The sequence below is a fragment of the Pleurodeles waltl genome, chromosome 12 (assembly GCF_031143425.1).
Source record: "Pleurodeles waltl isolate 20211129_DDA chromosome 12, aPleWal1.hap1.20221129, whole genome shotgun sequence".
NCBI lineage: Eukaryota > Metazoa > Chordata > Amphibia > Caudata > Salamandridae > Pleurodeles > Pleurodeles waltl.
The window spans coordinates 553,590,788-553,597,676 of NC_090451.1; the positions used below are offsets into that span (position 1 = coordinate 553,590,788).

Genomic DNA, 6,889 nt, shown 5'->3' on the forward strand with positions numbered 1-6,889 from the left:
GAGTCATGTTGATGGGGGATGGGCGTCGGAAAAAAATGGCGCAAGTCGGGTTACGACGATTTTTTCGACGTAACCTGACTTGCCCCATTTTAAGACGCCCATACGCCATTTTCCCCCTACGCCGGCGCTGTCTGGTGTACGTGGTTTTTTTCCACGCAAACCAGGCAGCGCCGGTCTGCTTGCGCCGGCTAACGCCATTCCATAAATACAGCGCCCGCATGGCGCTTCAGAATGGCGTTAGACGGCGCAAAAATTTTTGACGCTAAACTGCGTTAGCGCAGTTTAGCGTCAAAAAGTATAAATATGGGCCTCTGTTTGTGGCGCCACATGCCCTGCTAGTCTTAGCTTGTAACACACTCGGGTTTCTCTTCAAAACAAATAAATCTTTTGCCTTTTACTAAAGATTTCCGTGGAGAGGAACGTTTACGAGTTTCATTCAATTTTTTGAGGCCTTGCCACAGGTGAGGCTGTTTATTGTTTGTTGAAGACAAAAGTGCTAGCAGTTGGGGTACACCTGTGGGCTGTCTGCTGTTTCCTTTGCGAGAGGAAGTTGGTGTTTTGTTCTGAGGCCTGCTGTCTACTCATTTGCATAGGCCAGGTGGCTCATGGGAAAGAATTTCTGCGGAGCGTGAGGCCACTTTTCTTGGCTGTCTTGAATCATCACAACAGCAGGCATTAGATTGTCTCTGCTCCCAACATCTCTGCTGCCAGCAGGCCAGGAGTCACCCTACTTTTCACAGGTGGCCACCAACACTCAGGCTGTGCTTTTCATAGGGCTTGCCCGTTATTGGTGCCCCTGGAGGTATACAGGAGGCTAGTTCTGGGTTCCTTGGGAGGTGTAAAGATGGCTAGTCCTGGGCTGGCTCCCTCTCAGATTCTTTTGAAAGGAGGTGTCTGGCTTGTGACTCTGGCCTAGCTAGCTAGATCCTTTTAGATTCAGGCTCAGCTAGAGGATGTGCCAGAAAGCACATGACATTTTCTGGAGCATGGTGGTGGCCCACTGCATTTGGATGGGATGGTTAGTGCAGGAAAGGGTAAATTATCATGGAGACAAAAGGCCCAGAGAGTGACTCCAACCGAAAGGGATAGTGATACAGGCAGGCCGAGCTGCTTTAAAGTGTGCTGCCTCTGAGGCCATGGGAAGGTAAGCAGCACTCTTTTGCAGCAGAACTGGGTTCAACATTCTGTCTAATTGCTTTAACACTGCACACAAATGTCTGGCAAAATCTACCAGAAGATAACCGTGTCAGGAAAGCATTGCAGGGAGAAAAAAAGCCAGCATTTACCATTGATACCTCAGCTTCTGCTCGGTATTCCCTTATTTGCACCTGCCTGCTGCTGCGTACCTGGGTGGTGTCTAATGGGAATACTATTAGCGCTGCAAAGCCTTACTGTGGCATCAGTGGCATTCAATACACACAATCTATAGAAAAACGTTTCCCTGCTCGCCCACTTCACTTACAGCCTGCCTCCAGCTTTCCGTTTTCCCTGCCCAGCAGACTCACCCTGGCCAATCAGCTGAGGCGAGTGCCACCGAAATTTGCATATGCCCAGACAGAACTCTGAAAACGGTCCACCATTTTTTCTTTCTCTACTTGAAGCAGGACCTTGAACTTTTGGGCTGTTTTGCTTTCCCCTGTGGTTCTTGCCCTGTTAAGTAGGACGAAAAAACCACCTCTCGGACCCTCGCCCTCGCAATGGCAGAGTCTCTGTTTGTGGCGCCACATGCCCTGCTAGGCTCAGCTTGTAACACACTCGGGTTTCTCTTCAAAACGAATAAATCTTTCGCCTTTTTCTAAAGATTTCCATGGAGAGGAACGTTTACGAGTTTCATTCAATTTTTTGAGGCCTTGCCACAGGTGAGGCTGTTTATTGTTTGTTGAAGACAAAAGTGCTAGCAGTTGGGGTACACCTGTGGGCTGTCTGCTGTTTCCTTTGCGAGAGGAAGTTGGTGTTTTGTTCTGAGGCCTGCTGTCTACTCATTTGCATAGGCCAGGTTGCTCATGGGAAAGAATTTCTGCGGAGCGTGAGGCCGCTTTTCTTGGCTGTCTTGAATCATCACAACAGCAGGCATTAGATTGTCTGTGCTCCCAACATCTCTGCTGCCAGCAGGCCAGGAGTCACCCTACTTTTCACAGGTGGCCACCAACACTCAGGCTGTGCTTTTCATAGGGCTTGCCCGTTATTGGTGCCCCTGGAGGTATACAGGAGGCTAGTTCTGGGTACCTTGGGAGGTGTAAGATGGCTAGTCCTGGGCTGGCTCCCTCTCAGATTCTTTTGAAAGGAGGTGTCTGGCTTGTGACTCTGGCCTAGCTAGCTAGATCATTTTAGATTCAGGCTCAGCTAGAGGATGTGCCAGAAAGCACATGACATTTTCTGGAGCATGGTGGTGGCCCACTGCATTTGGATGGGTTGGTTAGTGCAGGAAAGGGTAAATTATCATGGAGACAAAAGGCCCAGAGAGTGACTCCAACAGAAAGGGATAGTGATACAGGCAGGCCGAGCTGCTTTAAAGTGTGCTGCCTCTGAGGCCATGGGAAGGTAAGCAGCACTCTTTTGCAGCAGAACTGGGTTCAACATTCTGTCTAATTGCTTTAACACTGCACACAAATGTCTGGCAAAATCTACCAGAAGATAACCGTGTCAGGAAAGCATTGCAGGGAGAAAAAAAGCCAGCATTTACCATTGATACCTCAGCTTCTGCTCGGTATTCCCTTATTTGCACCTGCCTGCTGCTGCGTACCTGGGTGGTGTCTAATGGGAATACTATTAGCGCTGCAAAGCCTTACTGTGGAATCAGTGGCATTCAATACACACAATCTATAGAAAAACGTTTCCCTGCTCGCCCACTTCACTTACAGCCTGCCTCCAGCTTTCCGTTTTCCCTGCCCAGCAGACTCACCCTGGCCAATCAGCTGAGGCGAGTGCCACCGAAATTTGCATATGCCCAGACAGAACTCTGAAAACGGTCCACCATTTTTTCTTTCTCTACTTGAAGCAGGACCTTGAACTTTTGGGCTGTTTTGCTTTCCCCTGTGGTTCTTGCCCTGTTAAGTAGGACGAAAAAAACCACCTCTCGGACCCTCGCCCTCGCAATGGCAGAGTCTCTGTTTGTGGCGCCACATGCCCTGCTAGGCTTAGCTTGTAACACACTCGGGTTTCTCTTCAAAACGAATAAATCTTTTGTCTTTTACTAAAGATTTCCGTGGAGAGGAACGTTTACGAGTTTCATTCAATTTTTTGAGGTCTTGCCACAGGTGAGGCTGTTTATTGTTTGTTGAAGACAAAAGTGCTAGCAGTTGGGATACACCTGTGGGCTGTCTGCTGTTTCCTTTGCGAGAGGAAGTTGGTGTTTTGTTCTGAGGCCTGCTGTCTACTCATTTGCATAGGCCAGGTGGCTCATGGGAAAGAATTTCTGCGGAGCGTGAGGCCGCTTTTCTTGGCTGTCTTGAATCATCACAACGGCAGGCATTAGATTGTCTCTGCTCCCAACATCTCTGCTGCCAGCAGGCCAGGGGTCACCCTACTTTTCACAGGTGGCCACCAACACTCAGGCTGTGCTTTTCATAGGGCTTGCCCGTTATTTGTGCCCCTGGAGGTATACAGGAGGCTAGTTCTGGGTACCTTGGGAGGTGTAAAGATGGCTAGTCCTGGGTTGGCTCCCTCTCAGATTCTTTTGAAAGGAGGTGTCTGGCTTGTGACTCTGGCCTAGCTAGCTAGAACCTTTTAGATTCAGGCTCAGCTAGAGGATGTGCCAGAAAGCACATGACATTTTCTGGAGCATGGTGGTGGCCCACTGCATTTGGATGGGATGGCTAGTGCAGGAAAGGGTACATTATCATGGAGACAAAAGGCCCAGAGAGTGACTCCAACTGAAAGGGATAGTGATACAGGCAGGCCGAGCTGCTTTAAAGTGTGCTGCCTCTGAGGCCATGGGAAGGTAAGCAGCACTCTTTTGCAGCAGAACTGGGTTCAACATTCTGTCTAATTGCTTTAACACTGCACACAAATGTCAGGCAAAATCTACCAGAAGATAACCGTGTCAGGAAAGCATTGCAGGGAGAAAAAAAGCCAGCATTTACCATTGATACCTCAGCTTCTGCTCGGTATTCCCTTATTTGCACCTGCCTGCTGCTGCGTACCTGGGTGGTGTCTAATGGGAATACTATTAGCGCTGCAAAGCCTTACTGTGGCATCAGTGGCATTCAATACACACAATCTATAGAAAAACGTTTCCCTGCTCGCCCACTTCACTTACACCCTGCCTCCAGCTTTCCCTTTTCCCTGCCCAGCAGACTCACCCTGGCCAATCAGCTGAGGCGAGTGCCACCGAAATTTGCATATGCCCAGACAGAACTCTGAAAACGGTCCACCATTTTTTCTTTCTCTACTTGAAGCAGGACCTTGAACTTTTGGGCTGTTTTGCTTTCCCCTGTGGTTCTTGCCCTGTTAAGTAGGATGAAAAAACCACCTCTCGGACCCTCGCCCTCGCAATGGCAGAGTCTCTGTTTGTGGCGCCACATGCCCTGCTAGGCTCAGCTTGTAACACACTCGGGTTTCTCTTCAAAACGAATAAATCTTTCGCCTTTTACTAAAGATTTCCGTGGAGAGGAACGTTTACGAGTTTCATTCAATTTTTTGAGGCCTTGCCACAGGTGAGGCTGTTTATTGTTTGTTGAAGACAAAAGTGCTAGCAGTTGGGGTACACCTGTGGGCTGTCTGCTGTTTCCTTTGCGAGAGGAAGTTGGTGTTTTGTTCTGAGGCCTGCTGTCTACTCATTTGCATAGGCCAGGTGGCTCATGGGAAAGAATTTCTGCGGAGCGTGAGGCCGCTTTTCTTGGCTGTCTTGAATCATCACAACAGCAGGCATTAGATTGTCTCTGCTCCCAACATCTCTGCTGCCAGCAGGCCAGGGGTCACCCTACTTTTCACAGGTGGCCACCAACACTCAGGCTGTGCTTTTCATAGGGCTTGCCCGTTATTTGTGCCCCTGGAGGTATACAGGAGGCTAGTTCTGGGTACCTTGGGAGGTGTAAAGATGGCTAGTCCTGGGTTGGCTCCCTCTCAGATTCTTTTGAAAGGAGGTGTCTGGCTTGTGACTCTGGCCTAGCTAGCTAGAACCTTTTAGATTCAGGCTCAGCTAGAGGATGTGCCAGAAAGCACATGACATGTTCTGGAGCATGGTGGTGGCCCACTGCATTTGGATGGGATGGCTAGTGCAGGAAAGGGTACATTATCATGGAGACAAAAGGCCCATAGAGTGACTCCAACTGAAAGGGATAGTGATACAGGCAGGCCGAGCTGCTTTAAAGTGTGCTGCCTCTGAGGCCATGGGAAGGTAAGCAGCACTCTTTTGCAGCAGAACTGGGTTCAACATTCTGTCTAATTGCTTTAACACTGCACACAAATGTCTGGCAAAATCTACCAGAAGATAACCGTGTCAGGAAAGCATTGCAGTGAGAAAAAAAGCCAGCATTTACCATTGATACCTCAGCTTCTACTCGGTATTCCCTTATTTGCACCTGCCTGCTGCTGCGTACCTGGGTGGTGTCTAATGGGAATACTATTAGCGCTGCAAAGCCTTACTGTGGCATCAGTGGCATTCAATACACACAATCTATAGAAAAACGTTTCCCTGCTCGCCCACTTCAATTACAGCCTGCCTCCAGCTTTCCGTTTTCCCTGCCCAGCAGACTCACCCTGGCCAATCAGCTGAGGCGAGTGCCACCGAAATTTGCATATGCCCAGACAGAACTCTGAAAACGGTCCATCATTTTTTCTTTCTCTACTTGAAGCAGGGGCCTTGAACTTTTGGGCTGTTTTGCTTTACCCTCTGGTTCTTGCCCTGTTAAGTAGGACGAAAAAACCACCTCTCGGACCCTCGCCCTCGCAATGGCAGGGTCTCTGTTTGTGGCGCCACATGCCCTGCTAGGCTCAGCTTGTAACACACTCGGGTTTCTCTTCAAAACGAATAAATCTTTCGCCTTTTACTGAAGATTTCCATGGAGAGGAACGTTTACGAGTTTCATTAAATTTTTTGAGGCCTTGCCACAGGTGAGGCTGTTTATTGTTTGTTGAAGACAAAAGTGCTAGCAGTTGGGGTACACCTGTGGGCTGTTTGCTGTTTCCTTTGCGAGAGGAAGTTGGGGTCATATTTATACTTTTTGATGCAAAATTGCGCTAACGCAGTTTTGCGTCCAAAAAAATTGCGCCGTCTAACGCCATTTGGATGCGCCATGCGGGCGTCAAATTTATACTTTGACGTACGGCGGCGCAACCAACAGGTGGGAGTCATTATTTTGTGACGCAGACAGCGTCGGTCTGTCGTAAAGGAAACCAACGTAAATGCGACGCACATCACTGTGGGTGGATTTACGACAGCGCAATCGTGAAAACGCCGTTTTTTTTCACGCTATTGCGTCACATTTTTGCGCGAAAACTGCCCTTTCAGGAGAGGAGACCCAAAATGGATCCTAGATGCCCCAACAGACCCCAGGATGATGAGAGCAGACCAGGAACCAGCCAGGAGGAAGCATACAGGAACCAGGACATTTAAAAAAAAAAAAGAAAGTGTCGCCTCAGTGCAGAGGAGCAGGAAATCCTGGTGAAAGAGGTGACGGAACACCAGCACCAACTTTTTATCACCTCTAAATTGCCACTCAGTAGGAGAGAGGCCATCTGGAAACAAATTGTGGACAAGATTAACAGTGTGGCTGAAGAACGCCGGACAGTCACCGAGTGTAAGAAACGCTGGCATGACTGCAAACGTAGGACCAAAGAGAAAATGGCCAGGAACAGGAAGGCAGCAATGCAGACTGGAGGGGGGAGTCCAGCACAACTGGAGGCCCTGGACCACATGGAGGAGATGGTCGCAGCCGTCATCCCGGAG

The 6,889-nt window shown here is 49.1% G+C and overlaps 5 non-coding genes across 5 annotated transcripts; all 5 read left to right on the forward strand.

Annotated features, from left to right (window-relative positions):
- Nucleotides 1-353: 353 nt before the first annotated feature.
- Nucleotides 354-469, forward strand: LOC138268786 (U5 spliceosomal RNA). Its single transcript, XR_011200086.1, has one exon. It is a non-coding gene; the product is annotated as a U5 spliceosomal RNA (small nuclear RNA).
- A 1,282-nt stretch (nt 470-1,751) lies between these two features.
- LOC138268830 (U5 spliceosomal RNA) lies at nt 1,752-1,867 on the forward strand. The gene has a single exon (XR_011200129.1). It is a non-coding gene; the product is annotated as a U5 spliceosomal RNA (small nuclear RNA).
- A 1,282-nt stretch (nt 1,868-3,149) lies between these two features.
- On the forward strand, nt 3,150-3,265 carry LOC138268806 (U5 spliceosomal RNA). The gene has a single exon (XR_011200105.1). It is a non-coding gene; the product is annotated as a U5 spliceosomal RNA (small nuclear RNA).
- A 1,282-nt stretch (nt 3,266-4,547) lies between these two features.
- Nucleotides 4,548-4,663, forward strand: LOC138268951 (U5 spliceosomal RNA). Its single transcript, XR_011200235.1, has one exon. It is a non-coding gene; the product is annotated as a U5 spliceosomal RNA (small nuclear RNA).
- Nucleotides 4,664-5,946: 1,283 nt separating this feature from the next.
- On the forward strand, nt 5,947-6,062 carry LOC138268848 (U5 spliceosomal RNA). The gene has a single exon (XR_011200146.1). It is a non-coding gene; the product is annotated as a U5 spliceosomal RNA (small nuclear RNA).
- The last annotated feature ends 827 nt before the right edge of the window (nt 6,063-6,889 follow it).